Source organism: Lepisosteus platostomus, chromosome 1 (genome assembly GCF_059453375.1).
Source record: "Lepisosteus platostomus isolate fLepPlt1 chromosome 1, fLepPlt1.hap1, whole genome shotgun sequence".
Classification (NCBI taxonomy): domain Eukaryota; kingdom Metazoa; phylum Chordata; class Actinopteri; order Semionotiformes; family Lepisosteidae; genus Lepisosteus; species Lepisosteus platostomus.
In genome coordinates, this window is record NC_142611.1 from 3,440,044 (window position 1) to 3,456,907 (window position 16,864).

General features: G+C 44.7%; 2 long non-coding RNA genes across 2 annotated transcripts; one reads left to right on the plus strand and one right to left on the minus strand.

Moving 5' to 3' along the window:
• Positions 1 to 882: 882 nt before the first annotated feature.
• On the minus strand, positions 883 to 10,525 carry LOC148677522 (uncharacterized). Its single transcript, XR_015940130.1, has 3 exons — positions 10,087 to 10,525; positions 9,311 to 9,848; positions 883 to 1,481 (listed from the first exon to the last, which is right to left on the minus strand). It is a non-coding gene; the product is annotated as an uncharacterized LOC148677522 (long non-coding RNA).
• On the plus strand, positions 3,851 to 11,271 carry LOC148677523 (uncharacterized). The gene is made up of 3 exons (XR_015940134.1): positions 3,851 to 4,311; positions 4,958 to 9,871; positions 10,523 to 11,271. It is a non-coding gene; the product is annotated as an uncharacterized LOC148677523 (long non-coding RNA).
• Positions 11,272 to 16,864: the final 5,593 nt, after the last annotated feature.

A 16,864-nucleotide genomic window follows, 5' to 3' on the forward strand; every position in this document is an offset into this window, starting at 1 on the left:
CTAACCCAGGACTCTATGGATGATTCCTACTGGATAGCATACAAGTCACCGGGAGGCACAGTCAAGTAATGTGCACTGGAGGCTTTGATTTAATGTAAGAGTCTTTGTGAAAAGATTTGTGAAGTCAAGGGAGGCAAAAGTTCAGTGGTCTGTTTGTTGTTGGTCTGTTAGTTATGAGGATTCCTTGCACATGCAAAATGACAGTTCTGGCCTGAACTACATTCCTCAGAAAACGGTGGGGAAATGTCCCGCCACCCTCAGTCACCTGACCAGTTGCTGGAAGGCGATTGGTCAGGTGATGCTTGAAAACCAGGAAGTCCTGTTTTACAGAAGTTACCACGCTTCTGTCTTTGTAGATACAGCCCCCAGCTGTACCGTCAAATGTTGTGTGTTTACAGCTGGGAGCTGGTACTGCTTTCATTAAAAGGGTGAGGATACATCCAGAAATCCTCCGCCATTGCATGAACAGAAGCACCACTGATGCGTTATATGTAGGGAGAGAAGGAGGGAGGTACTTCCTGGGGGAGGAGGTGGTTCCCAGAATCCTCTGCTCTTACGTTAACTGATGCACTACTGGTTCATTAAGCGGAGAGTAGCATTACTTTGGCACTCCATCATGTATCCCCCTTGATAGCACTCTGATCCCTCTTTATTCAAGACTGGCTGATAAAATAGCTAATTTGCTTAATAAATTAATCTGTTTAGCACTTGCTGTTGTGTTTCGCTTCCCTCTCTCTCCTTCTTAAAAACTTTCTTTCTAAAACTCGACTGGAGCTGGGTCTTCCACCAGTAAATAGCAAAGTTCTAGGGGCGCATTCAGTGTTTCTACTCGTGTTAACAGATAGTTGGTCTGGTGCAGAAAGGGACACTCGAGGACCAAGGTCTTGAACCACATTTTTATTGAATGGCAACTCTGTTGCTCATGAATTTTTGTTTTTATAGAATATTACAGTACAATATACAAGTTGGAGCTTGCCGTTATGTTTTTTTTTATTGATAATTAAGATAATGCCCGAAAGCTGTTGGATACTGAATATATAAGAAGCAAGTCTAAACTAGAAGAACGTGGGATTTCAACAGGAAGTTTGCATCGTATTACATATGAAGTAACACAAACAAATATATTTGGCTCTTGAAGCATATACTGTTTACTTATGAAGTTTTATACAGTTTGAAAGTTTAACATTATTCTAAATGTCTACTGATTTTTAAATATACAGCAATCTACACTTCTGTGTTTCACGGACAAATATTCAACATCTTACTCAATTACAAATCTTTACATTGCTTGTCAGCTGGAGTTTTTTTTTTCATTTAACACCTGTCAATGGCAGGTCTGGTGATTAGCTTTCATACTCCTCCCCCCCCCCCCGACTTTGGTGAAGTTTTCTTTCTCGAGCACGAAACCCAGCTTTCAGAGCGAGAACTGGAAGTGGCCCAAAGGTACGCTGCTCTCTCGGCTTTCGTCAACGGAAACAGAACTGTGAACGAGAGGAGGAAGAGCTGAGATGAAAGAAGAACCGAAAAAAAGTCAGCAGCCTTGCAGAAGAGTGTGGACCAGGCTCTCTGTCTGACACTCTTTCAAACAGACCCTGACCTGCCCGGCTGACCAGCCCTTCGGCATTTTAGGAATCATATATGATTGTTTATAATCGTTACATTACTTCAGTCTGATTCTATGGTGGGATTGGAAGCCCTTCTTAAGAAGAAGGATTCGTTTGGAAGACCACGAGTCCCCAAGTTTGAGAGACCCCTGATCTGAAGTCGTGTGTCCCCAGTTAATGTTCAAGCCAACAACTGTGTACGTGCAGTACAAATCCACCCGTACAAAAGACAAGTACACCAATGTAAGAGAGAAAAAACAAGCTCCATCAACTCCCACCTGTCCTAGGGTCAGCAATGAGGAATTTCCAAGTCTGGATTCCTAGGGAATAATACTGCTATAACTTCTGAACTTCTTATTTTGCATACCTGACAGCATCAGCACCTGAGAAGATGTAATGGTGATTTATTTTCTCAGGTACTGTAATTGCAAAAGCTTTTATTTCTAAAAACAGGTTGTCACAGAGTCCTAGTCTTAGTTAATAAGTCTTGCAATAACACTTTACAAAGCTTTTTCGTTACAAGGATGCAGAAACATTGGAAGTCTGGACTTCATTGCTGTATCTTCTGTTTTTTTTTAAGTGCTGTTGGTGGACCAGTGAGAGGCCATCCTCCATCTGGCCCAGTGTTTCTACACCAGTGCCCCAGAATAGTGCCCTGAGACCTTGTGCTCTATAATGTACTGGGATGTGGATGAAATGTGAATGCAAGGTCCCGTTTCCATGCTCTTTTTCTGTTAATAAGAGTAGGGATCATAACCAGCTAAACCGCGTCCTAGGCACAATGTGGTCTTGCCAAATTTCCCCTTGAACTCAACTGGTGAAGCAGATTCTAACTGATTTGTAACCTCATCTGCTATGCAATGAGGCACCGGTGCAATCTGGCTTCAGAATATCGTTGACGGGGCTCCGACACTTCAGTGGAGGATGAAAAGCACTATACTAATGACAACAAGGAATTTCAGTTCTTCCAGAAGTGGAAATGAAAAATCAAAACACCCCAGACATTCCGTGTTTTTTTTTTCATGTTGTAGCAGGAGACGTTACAAGAAATTAGATTTAAGACTGTATTTTTTCATAAGGAGGAAAAATATAAAGACCTATCATCAAACAAATCCAAATAGTTAATGGACTTTTTTTCTGTGTGGAAATTTCACCCAGAATATAACCAGGTGTTCCAGTACAGGGAAGTGGGGGAGCCAGACCCTATCCCAGCAAGCAATAGGCACCAATCAGGATGCACCCCGGACGGCACACCAGTCCATGGCAGGGTACCCACAGACAAACACACTCACACCAGGGCCAGTTTCCCAGACGCCAGTGCCTTTGGACTGCAGGAGGAAACCTACACCCTGCAACTCACAGCTGGCAGCCCACTGAAGCTCAGCAGGTGTGCAGGACCTGGAGGGGAGACTCCCAGGAAAAACGAAGGCTGCTGCTGGAAGGGGTGTTAGTGGGGCCAGCAGGGGGCACTCACCCTGCAGTCTGAGTGGGTCCTAATGCCCCAGTATAGTGACGGGGACAGTAAAATGTAAACAGGCGCCGTCCTTCAGCTGAGACGTAAAACTGAGGTCCTGACTCTGTGTGGTCATTAAAAATCCCAGGGCGTTTCTCAAAAAGAGTAGGGGCGTAACCCCGGCGTCCTGGCCAAATTTCCCATTGGCCCTTCCCAATCATGGCCTCCTAAGAATCTCTATCTATGAACTGGCTTCATCACTCTGCTCTCCTCCCCACTGAGAGCTGGTGTGTGGGAGAGAACTGGTGCACTCCGGCTACTGTCACATCATCCAGTTGGGGCTGCACACTGGTGGTGGTGGAGAGGATCCCCATTACCTCTAAAGCAGTTTGAGTGGAGCAGTTTAAGTGTAAGGATTATTATTATTATTATTATTATTATTATTATTATTATTATTATTATTATTAACACGGGGGCACCCCAGGACCAGAAGACTCTTTAAAAAGAATCTTCTGGAAAACAATTTCTTGTGTATTGTGCACTGTAACTTAAAGACGCACTAGCATCTCCTTGGAAGGAAGAAAAAACAGGTTTCTTTTCTACATATCCTAAAAAAATATGACTAAAAAGAATTCAAAGTTAACATTCATTTTTGGACTGACGTTAAGACACAACACAGTTTCCTGACAGAATCTCAGTGTGAATGAAGACAGAAAACCAGCAGTTTCGTTTCTGAGAGAACCTCCTCTGTTAATTTCAGTTCTTTAAAAATATTTTGGTTTGAAATGCAGTTCAGTTTACGTTTGTGTAGATCAACCAGAAAAAAAAACTTATTAAAAATAGACATCACCACCTGTTACTCAATAATGGTAAAAAAAAACTAACCACATCAGTATTTCATAGGGAATGAGAAGATGGAAAATGCATACAATATGAATCGGAATCTGTTGTCACAGAAGTGCTTAGGAAAGGCTCTCTCATCTGATAGGGAAAATTTGAATTTACACTGCTCTGAATGTGCACACAACCATATGAGAAAACTCCACTGTGTAATCGCCTTGCCCTTTTAAAAATATATACCACAAGCATCATATACAATTCAGAACTACATATATAGTAAATTCTCAGTTGCGACGCTAATGTGGGTTACAATGTCTTTCGGGTTTTACAATGTCAGAAGCAGAGTTCTAGCCACAGGATACAGATGAATGAAAGTGAGAAACGAGCCTGTCATTCCAGTACGTTTTTTTCTCGGTAAGAAATGTTGATCATATCATTTTTGGTTTTGAAGAAATAACTGTTTCAACGATTCTACAGAATCAGGGTGTAGTGTGTACGGCTCACATGTAACACAATTCTCAAATTTGTGTCTGTGCACTCACGGGGACATAAGAGATGCTTTTGCTACAGGTTGTTATTATTTAAAATGAAAAATTGCGGTTGAAAGTCATCCTTTTGCCATCGACGACCCCGGACATGGAAGAAAGATCAGCTTCCCCAACCTTTTAAAAGCAGTTTGGTGTTTCTGCGAAGTGGAAAGGTGAATAAATTAAGCTTCTTGCAGCGAGATCTACTGCATGATAATGTATGACACAACTGCACGTTGTCGTATTTCCTTGTCGAGGAAGTCAGGCCCAGCCCCTCCCCCCGTGCTTGGTAAAATAAAGATCCTCCGCTACATTGCTGCTTTCTTTCACATTTTCTAAGAAACGTCAATAACGCCGAGGACAAAGAGCACGTAACTTCACTTTCCAACTGCTCAGCGTCTGGAGGTGAACTTGAATTCTTGCATTAGGGATCTCTCAGGACTCAGGTTCCACAGCACGTGTGACTAGCTGCAAGTTCAAGGTAAACATTAGGCCATACCTTAAAAAAAAGCCATTCAAGTGTTTTTTTTTAGTGCAAAGGACCATTACTGGCATGCCGTGTGCAAAACATCACACCACATGATGCTACAAGCAAAGGTTACAGACCACCAGCAACCACCCAGCCTTACCAACAATGAAGCATTTATTGACACAGTCCAACAGATAAGTAAAAACTTCTGATTTGAATATAAAAGCATGCTGTTTGGCACACAGGACAGGCTCTAGTATTATATAGTAGGGTCTGTGTCTGCACGAGACAGATGTCCTCCAGTCTCCAAGCTGTGTCACAATGTGTGATTGCTTCTCAAAAGTTTCAGTTCATGAGTCTGAGAGAGAAAAGTCCCTGATTTCCATAGCAAATGAGTAAGTTCAGAAATCAATGATTTTCACAGCACAGCCTCTTCCTGAGTTTCCACAGCATGTTTTTCAAGAATGGCTGGCTTGGAGCATACTTGCATTATGTTTAACGCCAAAGAGGATGATAACAAAATCGTAAAATTTGAACAGCCAACTGATCTTCATCAACCTGAATGCAATTGCACTCTGTGAATAAAACCAGGTGTTTCAAAGGTTAAACTTTGTTATGCTTACATAAGTCACTTATTAAAATGCACCACTTTGGTTTGCATGTCTGTTTCAGCATTATAAAGCTTCTTGCTTGGAATTGAGAAGCACCAACATCTGAAACACTGTAGATATCGCCAGAGATTAAAAGCAAAGAAAAACAGAAGCACTCCTTGGGTCCTACTATTTTTCTGTGCCTTCAAATGTAGTTAAATCCGGTGTTGTTACTCATTTAAATAACAGGAAAAGACACAAAGTAGTTTGGTGTTGCTGTCCTGTGGCCGTTGGGTTCAGGACTCAATTGGTTCATCCTCATGTGCCTTCTGTTGGGAGTGTGCATGTTTTCCTCATGTTCATATTGTTTCCTGCAAAGGGGATCTCTAACAATCCCTGTGTGCCATAGACCTACAGTGGACTGACATCTCTGCTTTTTTTTGTTTCAGGGATAAATGTAACAAAGATGTTCAGAATTACTAACAATTAGTATTTCTTTTCAAGGCTCTTGTAGGATGTTGTTCTCGTCGTTTGAAATGCACTCTGGACCCGTGCCAGGTTTCTGCTCTGGGATTCCTCAGAAAGCTGTTCTCCATTCACAGTAATAACTGCTGCCTAACGAGGCGTTGCTGTGGTTTCTGGGCTCTGTCTCCCAGCCGCTCGGCCCCAGGGAGACACAAGAAAGCCCCCAGAGAGGGAAGAACTGGTGGAGCTCTCATTTCTATCAATTACACAACCAAAGGTGTCACCCCAAGACACCACCACAGGGCTCTCTGCACTACTGCACTCTCTGTGGTAACCTCACTCCCTCACAAAACCTGGGCTGTCTGTGATGAGGGAACACTCTTCTAAATTCAGTTGGAAAGTCAGTCGATAAGTTTCCCCTGGCTATGTTTTCATGACCCAGCCTGTTTGTGCGCCTGGTTAATACAGCCTGAAAATACGTAATTGCAGTGTTTTAATAAGATTATAGAAATCAAACCGGAAAGAGAAAGCAGGAGAACAGTGGATAAATAGATTTTGTTTGATCAGGCAGGCAGAGTTTTTCTTACCAACTGCACTTTCTCAAACATTGACACATGGGCATGCGTCGTCATATTTATTTTTGCTATTTCAAGGTTCTGAGTGTTCTGTCGTACACTATTCTTGCCAACTCACTTTATGTCCCAGAAACTTTACTGTCAGCAGGCACTGCACCAGTGGTTAGGGATCTGCACTCATACTGTACTTTTCCAGTAAGATACCCGGCAATATGTACCATATGGAGGCAAATGTAAGTCACTTTGGATAAAGCATCAGCCAAATAAGTTGGTACGTTCAACTCCCTGATATACTTGTGTGCTAAAGCTGTTTAATCAAATTTAGAAATATTCCTTACAAACAATAGTTTGGCAGATCTGGTCATGAGGAAATGCTGGGAAGAATGGTACTTTGCAGTGCCTTGGAGATAGGACACAGGGTCTGCTTGGAATCTCAGCTGATACCTGTTATTTGCTCGTACAGCTGTTCACATGTCAGCGGTTATGTCCTGTGAGATCTAGTGCTCACTTGCTCTGTATTTCTTTCTCCTTATACCACAGTCCCTGGGAATACAGGGTAACCATGACCGCAGTCCACCTGCACATGTGAACTCTATACTCGCCCTGTAGAAGCACTGTCCACTGAGCCCTGGGCAGGACTGTCTTTCCCTACACACCTTCACACACGATGGGGTTTCTCGGGAAATACAGGTGTCGGAAGAGCGCGTTCACAGCGACAGCCTGAACATTCAGAAACATGGACAGCAGGAGCAATACAATTTGAAAGACAAGAAAACCCCTGTCCATGCAACGTTTTTCTGCCATCTTTAATATAGTCATTGTGGCGAGTTTTTCAGTTCTCAGCAGGTCTCAACAGTCAGTCACAATGTCTTTGTTGTTATTTTTTTGAGTCCTCAATTTCAGCTTTGTTTTAGCTCTTTTTTCTTCTTTATTTGTTCATAATGAATATACATATGTGCAGCTACATTTTGTAGGTATATTTTGAAATCGTTTGTATCCCCTATTGCTAGTGCTAGGTGTAAATCTGAAATACTGTGTGTTCAGCTGTGACTTGATTGTTACGATCTGGTCTGACCTGACTAGTAGCATTGCAGAGCTGTGCACAAAATATAGGATTGTTTTCTTTCATTCTTGATATTCTAGTTCACAACTGAAATGGGTGTGTTTGTTCATGTTGCAGCAGGTCAGATTTAAACACAAAGTAGAAGCTTTAGAAGATATTATTCCCTATTCCTATACCAATGGTTATTAAAATAGCTGAAGAACATTTTTGTGCGCCAATTTGCCAGTCACAGCACATACAGTATAATCTAGTATGTGTATTTACGCATTATTATTTTAAATGTTGTTATTTAAAAAGTAAACTCTTATCTGCTGCCAAATGTAGCAATACTTCCACAGTGCTTTACAGAAGGAAACTAGGACAGTGTACCAGCACTTTCATGCATTTAAACCAAAACACAAGCCCTTAAAACATTCACAGCAGTAGGTTTAAACTGTTGTGATGTTGCATTTATGCTATTCTTATCTCTGTGGGAAGATGTTCCACTTGTTTGTCTGAATCCAGAGCAACAGTCCCCAAGGAGTGTACGGCCAGCAGGTTTGCTCTGTGTGGGAGACGACCAGTCTTTTGGTTTCACTTGTTGTTTTCAGCTAGTGGACTTCCTGTTACTCCGAAGGCCTGCATTTCACAGTGCATAACAGTAGCCTTGACAACAGCACTGTAGATAAGCGATTACACAAGGGAAAGCAGAATTAACCCTGTACTGCCTGTTTTTTTCTTTCCCGCAATGGAAGTCTGAAAATACGATGATGTGAGAATGGACGCAATTGATTCAACGAAGATGACACCAGGTTAATTTTTTTTTGTACTTAGGTACAACTATGGAAGTAAAAATGAGGACACACTAGACATATTTAAAAATAGATACAATTGTTACAAAGGGAACATGTTGATGAAGTTTAAATTGGAAAATGCCCTTTTTTTCATGGTTTGCTCCCACTTATTTTTTTTGTTGTGCTTCATTTCCAACGCCACCCTGTTCGTCTTGTTCTCCCATGGCAGGACAGGACATGTTGGGCCTTTCAGAGTTTACTTTGCACGTGGTTCGTATTCCATCATGTGTGTGTTTATACACTGCTGTGCAAATGTTTTACCGTTCAAAACGTGTATGGTACGAGGACATTACTGACTCAATGTCCATGAGTAATCAGTTGTTATTGATTATAACAAGTAAAACGAGTTTTGTACGGTTGAAGCAACTTTGATACAGTAGTTAATAATACTGCTTGGTTTGAGTGAGAATAAAACAAAGCACGTTGTTCAGCTGTTTTTAATTCAAACTGAACAGAACCTTCCAAAACCTAATCACAATACATTGAGGGAAAATATACATTAGCAGTCAAAATCCAATTGACTGAGAGATATTCATTGCAAAAACATTGCAAAAAACAAGTCTGTCAGGTTTACTTGCCGCTCCAAACAAAAGAGCAGATTTTTCAGTAGAAGATCAACATATATAGTGTTTCTCTATAAAGAAAAGAAGAGTTGAAAACAGAAGAATAATGAAAAATGTCCGAGAAGCATTCATCAGAAGAGTGAATAAAGAAGAGAATGGAAGAATGTCAATTTGAATGAATGGGTGGATTCACTGCATTTAGTGAATGAATGAAATAATTAACTGGTGATCGAATGAGTGAGATGATTAACTAGTGAATGAATGCCTAATTAACCTCCGATAAGCCTCTGACAGTTTGCACATAAAAAAACGAATAAGCGACCCTTACCTTTATTTCCACATCTCTTGTCATCGCATAACGTCATACTCCGAAAGCTGTGTGCAGGCCTCTGGCTCAGGGGGTAATGTGGACAGCTTTGCTAGGGTGTAAAACTTTCTGACAGTAGCTGAAGCACAATAACAGCCTCCGTGTCTTCTAAAATGGATGATAAACGCTTGTGCAGACGAGTGGCTTGTGTGTATAGCCTACTTTCTACGGAGGGCTTCCTACGTCTTATAAAAAAGCTATATACCATTGTACAATATAAGGTTAGTAATAAAGCACAGTGACATCATAGTAAAAGTATGGCCAAGCACAGGCAGCACCGCCATTGGAAAACGCTGCTGTTTACAAGAGCTCTTGTAAAGTATTCACCGTTCATCTATAAAACGCATGGCTTCCGTAGATGTCGTAATACTTTACAAAGAGCCTTGACGTCCAACAGGATTTAAACTGTGATGAATGCCCCCACCTAGTGTCCTCACAGGGTAATTCACGAATTTCCTACAACCAACGCTGAATTCCGGAGGAGGCTGTCGAGGGACGTCTGCAAACGACAGGATATGAACCGTAAGTAATGCTAATTATTCTGAGGAAGTCGAAATTGAAAACATAAGACAGTAGAAATACAACGTTTCGGCTTTTCCTGGCTGCTACAGTGTGTTCAGCCTGATGTTTTCTTGGAATGACCACTTCTTAGAAGGGTTTTGGTTGAAGTAGCTCCTTAATATATATTATTTTTAATTATTCCCCGAACTAGAGACTTTCTCTCTCGGTGTTTTTACCTTGTCTGAAATGTCCTGTTTTCATTCTTGTTGTACAGTATGTGCACTGCAGTCTAATACATATTTCTATATTTCATCTTCTCCGTTCTCCACTTCTTTCTTATTGCTGTGTTTACTCGTATAATCGTTCAAAAACCTCCTCTGAGTTACTTTATCAGCTCCTTCCGAGAATGTTATGGTTTCCTAATGCATTATCTAATTCCAGGTACAGGAAGCCAATACAACCTGCAGTACGATATAATAACACGATTATAGATGTGCTAATACCGGGTTTCACCACAGCATTTTTGTTTTGTACTTTTAAATATTTGTTTTTAAGACACGCTTATCTGAAGCTGGCCCTGCCTCTGTGTGTTAATTGAACTTTCTCTTAAAGCCTGCGCTTGACAGCAGTTTTTTTTCTTCTTTTTTTTTTCGTCTCTAAATCTGGGATCAGCCGTTGTTAATGACTGTGGTGCAGCTCGGGGATTGAAAATCCGGTGTATTACGGAGTAATAAAGACGACGTGCGCCGTCTGAAGCACTGCTGAGCGACTGCTGCTATTCCTAGAGACGGCCGCAGAGGAGCTAAACTCAGGAAAACTACCTATTCATGACCTACAGGGGGCGCACGATGGCGCACTAGTTCGCAATAACTGGCTCAGCCTCAGCAGATACTGTAGGCTGTGGGACCTCTAGTGTTGTTTACGAATCGGAAATCAAAGAATAGTATTTTTGCCTGAAATTTACAGACACAAAGCACGCTTCAATGTAAGCTACTTACAGTATGTCGTGCTTTAAATACGTAAACTGGCTTATACATTTTAAGGCAGTTATACATCATACTTCACGTATAATTTTGCTTTGACCTAAGAAACCTTTAGTTTATTGACGTTATATAAGTTTATTTTAATAATACTGTGCTTTCAAAGTATTTTGTGAGTTACATTTTATGACTTGCTTCAACATGATTTAAGTACAGTGTGCTTATATTGTTTCTATATGTAGATTTGGAACCATCTATCTTGACTCTTTCCCTACAAACCTGTACGAAAATCATGCTACAGTATATGTAATGTCAATGTACATGATGATTCGGAAAACGTGTCATTTTTTATATAGCTGGATATTTGATATACTTCTCTATATACTACTGTATTTGTGCACACTTGGTGGTCTTGGATTATAATAAAACATGGTGAATGAGGTTTCTTGACAGACTTCAACAGTGAAGATGCTTGTTATAGTTCAGGCGTCAGAGATTCGGGTCCGACTGTCCCCTTAGCCGAGGACAAGAAGAGACTGAAGCAGCATGTAAGGGCTTTTGTACAGGAGGGTTAAACGTCTACATGGTATTTTCGAGACCTTGTGTGTTGTAAAAATAACATTGAAAAATCGCTGAGGTGAGAAAAGTCCGGAGCGGCCCAGGAAGAAGACAGAAACAAAATGAGGGGGAGTTGTATTCAAGGCCCTTGAAGCTGTGGTATCTTCTTGCAACTGAGACTGCGTGACAGATAAACTATACAAACTGAAAACGTCTGGCTCCTGTAGCGGTCCTGGAGAGGTGGCGCCGAATCATCGCAGGGCTGTCAGGTTTGGAGGCAGCTTGCCGAGTCCTTATCTCCCTGAGAGAAGCTGAGGGAGGGGCTGAAAGCCAGTTAAGCTGTCTCTACATCAGCTGCAGTGCGGCAGTTTGGAGATCTCTGAGTCCCTGCTTCCCTAAAGTCACCACGACACTGCGAGAGTGTCTTTAATATCCCTAAGGGACAATGTCTTAACCCACTGATCTGGTGCAAGCACAGGCTCGGCCCAAAGGTCCCGACAGGCCTGTGGGTCAAGTCCACAGCGTCTCAAGCGGGCGATCTCCCTGCCTTTGTTTCTGACGGACATGGGACTCCAAAACGAAGCAATTTTTTTGTTTTCTGTATTTTATGCTACCTGCGTTTTTCACGTGAGGGGTCGCAGTCACTTTGTTTTCCGGTCCCTCATCTGCAGGTGGTTTCTGCACATGAGTGATCATGCATACAGGGCTCTTCCTTTCGACAGCACCTTCGTGTGGGGGCTGCGGTACCCCAGACCTGCTCTCCGGGCTCATACTTCCTCTGCTGCCACTCAAAGAGCTGGCTCTCCCCCCAGGGGCAGCAGCAGGTCCGCCAGGCACTCGGGAGCCTGCCGCCTGCTGATGAGCCCCAGGATAATCCAGCCGCCTCGTGATATTTGAACAATCACCAGCAGGACGGCAGCACTGGGGGACCCCGGTTTCCTGGCAGAGCTCCCGAAATGGCAGGGCCTCAGAACTGGGCCCCTGGGCACGGTGAGTCCCCGTGGGATGTTCGGGTCCCCCTGCCTCTGGGTCCACAGCCGGGCAGCATGGCAGATGCTCTCGGGTCAACCCAGGTCTGGTCTGGCCCTGTTCCTGGCAGCTGTGTCCGCGACCACACCCCTGCTCCGCACAGAACTCTGGGACACCGTTCAGGCGCTTGACTCCAGCCAGGTGCACATTAACAAAGCTGTGCCCCCAGACTGCCTCAGTCCATCTCGCCTGGAGCTGAAGGAGCAGTGGAAGGAAGCACGACCATCCATACTGCATATGTAATAATAATAATAATAATAATAATAATAATAATAATTGCTTACACTTATATAGCGCTTTTCTGGACACTCCACTCAAAGCGCTTTACAGGTAATGGGGATCCCCTCCACCACCACCAATGTGCAGCCCCACCTGGATGATGCGACGGCAGCCATAGTGCGCCAGAACGCTCCCCACACACCAGATATCAGTGGGGAGGAGAGCAGAGTAATGAAGCCAATTCATAGAGGGGGATTATTAGGAGGCCATGATTGGGAAGGGCCATTGGGAAATGTGGCCAGGACGCCGGGGTTACACCCTTACTCTTTTTGAGAAACACCCTGGGATTTTTTATGACCACAGAGAGTCAGGACCTCGGTTTTACGTCTCATCCGAAGGACGGCGCCTGTTTACAGTATAGTGTTTCCGTCACTATACTGGGGCATTAGGACCCACACAGACCACAGGGTGAGCGCCCCCTGCTGGCCCCACTAACACCTCTTCCAGCAGCAACCTTAGTTTTTTCCCAGGAGGTCTCCCATCCAGGTACTGACCAGGCTCACACCATGTATGCTGTGAAGCACTTTCTAGCTTTCACTGTTATTAACACAGTCGTACCTCTCTGGTTTGCTGAGTGCCTGACTGGAGTGACCTCCTACTCGCCCTTTCACAGGGCCAGCCTGTGATGTCGCGGGAGCCAGTGTCCACCACCAGCTTTAGAAAAGCCAGGTTGTGGGGAGAGGGTCAGTGCTGCCTTAAGGTCCCCAAAGCTTCCTTTGCGAGCTTCAGTCCTCCTGAAGTGAGCCCGCGCAGCAGAGTAGCTATCTCAGAAAAAATCCCTTCTGCAGGAACCATCAGCAGAAGAGCGCTACCCCTGGAATCTTCCCCAGCAGGCCCGAGTTCCAGGTGCATACGCTTGGAGACTCAGAGGAATTCGGGGGGTGGGGAAGTTTGCCTGAGTGTCTGAGGCAGGTAGAAAGGTAGACACCCCATTTTTTACTCATATATACCCTTTCGGTCGTAGATACTTTAAACAAGTGTCTGGGGTCATCTTCCCCCCCCTGGGGACACTGCATACCCACAAGGGCTCAGGACTCTGGGACCTCTGGCCAAGCCGCGAGGACAACCTCAACAGTGACACCTTCACAAAAATAAAAGAGTCTGAAACGTCCTAAACCGACAGTTCGTGACAATTGTTTGCAAACTCGGCTCCCTCCCAGAGTTCATGTTTCAGTTAGGAGAAGCAAAGTTAAAATGTTAGAGATGACAAAATGTGCAGCTCAGATGGTGATTTAAAGTGAGTAGAAACTGATCTGTTTACCTGCAGTTTATTTGCAACCTATTTTCCAAAAGCATAGAAGCCAAATCAAACTGAACGTTTCTCTATGGAAAAGTTAATCAGAAACAGACTTTGTTACACAATCCTTAGAGCTGAGTAGGGGGTGTGCAATGTTTTGTTGCTCTTCTGAAGATGAGTGCTTGGTTTTGCACTGAGAAAACAATGCTCTGGCAGTGGATCGTTGGTCAGAAGGCAAACAGGCCTGTATTTGATTCTGGAAAGTGTTGGTTTAGGTAAAAAGTTGGTTGCAGTGTCAGTCTGATAAATGCAAGGTACCAGTTCGCACAGGCTGGTAGTTACTGTGGTTTTGAAGGGTGAATGAGGGACTTTTAAACCCCCAACAGATCTTTAAACTGAAGTGAAGTGACTGTGAAAGGGGTGACAGACTTCTGTATGAATGAGACTCGCTGAAGCAGACTCACAGCTGCAATGAGGTGCAGGGAACCTGTGGGGAAACAGGAGAGGCTGCAGTGTGTTAGAACATAAGACATGTTGCTAACGATTAGGCCGTTTGGTTCATCCAGTCGAGTTAGTCGCTAATTGATCCCAGGATCTTATCCAGCCATAGCTTGAAGTGAACCAGGGTTTTGGCTTCAGAAACGTGGCTGGGGAGCTTGTTTTGTAGCCCACCGTGTGAGAAGGATATTTCTGTTAATCCCCAGAATGTATCCGGTTACTCTTCCCTGAACCGATTCTTTAACGTGGTGACCAAAAATAAAAGTTATTGTGGTGTGAGGGACCCGCGGACCTGTGAGACTGACCAACACCTCTGAGGTGAGTCTTTAGATTGTACATCAAAGCTCAACAACACTTTTGCACCGAGGCTGGTGTTTCCGGGTTCCTGAATGACACTTAGGGGTTTTTTCAGACTATGTCTGAGGGAGGGGCTGCTGGAAGAGAGTGGCCACTTGTGCGGTCAAGAAAGGACATGAGTAAAAAGCACTACTTACAGCACCGGGTCACGCATCAAGCCCACAGGCCAGCAGGGGAAGAAGCTTTATTTACAACAACCTGTAATTACAGCAGACTCGGGCCTTTTTAGAAGGACCAGTGTTGGGAAAGATATTTCCAGCAGCCATATCACCCTGCAACTCACAACTGGCAACCCACTGAAGCTAAGCAGGGGTGAGCCTGGTCAGTACCTGGATGGGGGACCTCCTGGGAAAAAAAACTAAGGTTGCTGCTGGAAGAGGTGTTAGTGGGGCCAGCAGGGGGCGCTCACCCTGCGGTCCATGTGGGTCCTAATGCCCCAGTATAGTGATGGGGACACTATACTGTAAACAGGCGCCGTCCTTCGGATGAGACGTAAAACCGAGGTCCTGACTCTCTGTGGTCATTAAAAATCCCAGGGCGCTTCTCGAAAGGAGTAGGGGTGTAACCCCGGTGTCCTGGCCAAATTTCCAATTGGCCCTTACCAATCATGGCCTCCTAATAATCCCCCTCTATGAATTGGCTACATTACTCTGCTCTCCTCCCCACTGAGAGCTGGTGTGTGGGGAGCGTTCTGGCGCACTATGGCTGCTGTTGCATCATCCAGGTGGGGCTGCACACTGGTGGTGGTGGAGGGGATCCCCATTACCTGTAAAGCGCTTTGAGTGGAGTGTCCAGAAAAGCGCTATATAAGTGTAAGCAATTATTATTATTATTATAAGTGGCATAAAGGCTGCCTCTCGGCACCAGCTGAAGAGTACAGAGAGAAGGTGTGCTGAGCCCCGCTGGGTTCGGCTCCCTGAGGGCGGGACACAGCACAGCCAGGGAGCAGCTGGGAGGCAGGAGGTGAGGCAGCCGGGGGAAGAGACACTGCGACAGGGGAGCCGAGCAGCTGCTGGAGAGAGCAGGGGAACTGCATGTCGGGTGAGCCGTGCCCTTCCCCAGCTTGGAGACAAGCCAGGCTCCGCAGCAGGTTGCTGGAAACAGGAGAGAGACTTGTGTGACTTGGAAGGCATCCAGCCTACCGAGGTGCGCCCGGCCTGTCAGAGGGTTCGTGGAGAGAGGCCGGGGCTGAAGCGGGGGAGAAGACTCCGGCCGTGAGGAAGGGCTCTTCTTCGACACCCCTGAGGCACAGTACGAGCCTCGGTGTTCTCGTGTGGCCTGCCACAGCTGCCTGTCCGGGATGTTTCATTCGGGGAAGCCTCGGGGGCCTGAAAGGTTCGCTCTCGGTGCTGTGCGTCCGTTTCAAGCCTGTAATCACACTGTGTCAGTGGCCCTTTCCCTGGACTGGATTTTGTTGCACCACTGATAGGCTGCTGCTTTCAGTTTAGTCAATCAGTCTTTCCACAATACGAGCTTTGTTTTGTTAGTGTGCTCTGAGGCAGATCAGACAAAGAAAAACAAATATCCCCCAGATCTCATTGTTCTGGGGGGGCGTTGTGAAGTCTTTCTGATTTGATGACCTCCGTCTGAAGGTCTGGCGTGCGCATGCTGGCAGACGCAGAATGACGTGTGCCAGTGGGGGAACATGGAGCAGCACTTTGGCAAGAGTTTCGCACCCTTTGCCCCACTGCCCCCAGTGCAGCAGGGCATCGCCTCACGAAAGCCTGCACGCTCTCGGACTCAGGGTCATGACAGAGCTTTCAGTGACCAGGCAGGGTGCCGGCGCTGGAGACGTACCAGGCAGTCTGGAAAAGCGCGGGGGCGCTATAGGAGATCATCTGTACTCCATCTGCTGCAGCAGCAGAGCGAGAACGGTCTTGTGGTGTATTAATCTGAACCAGAGGACAATTTAAGAAGCGATCTCCTTACAGAGGAATTTAGACTTCAGACTGGTCTGTGGCAGTAAATGCCAGCAAAAAAACAAAACAAAACCCCATCACTTAAGAATCAAGAGGAGGGATATTGTTGAATCCTCTTTTCTGCACATTTTATATTTAATGCAATGTGCTGTGGGCT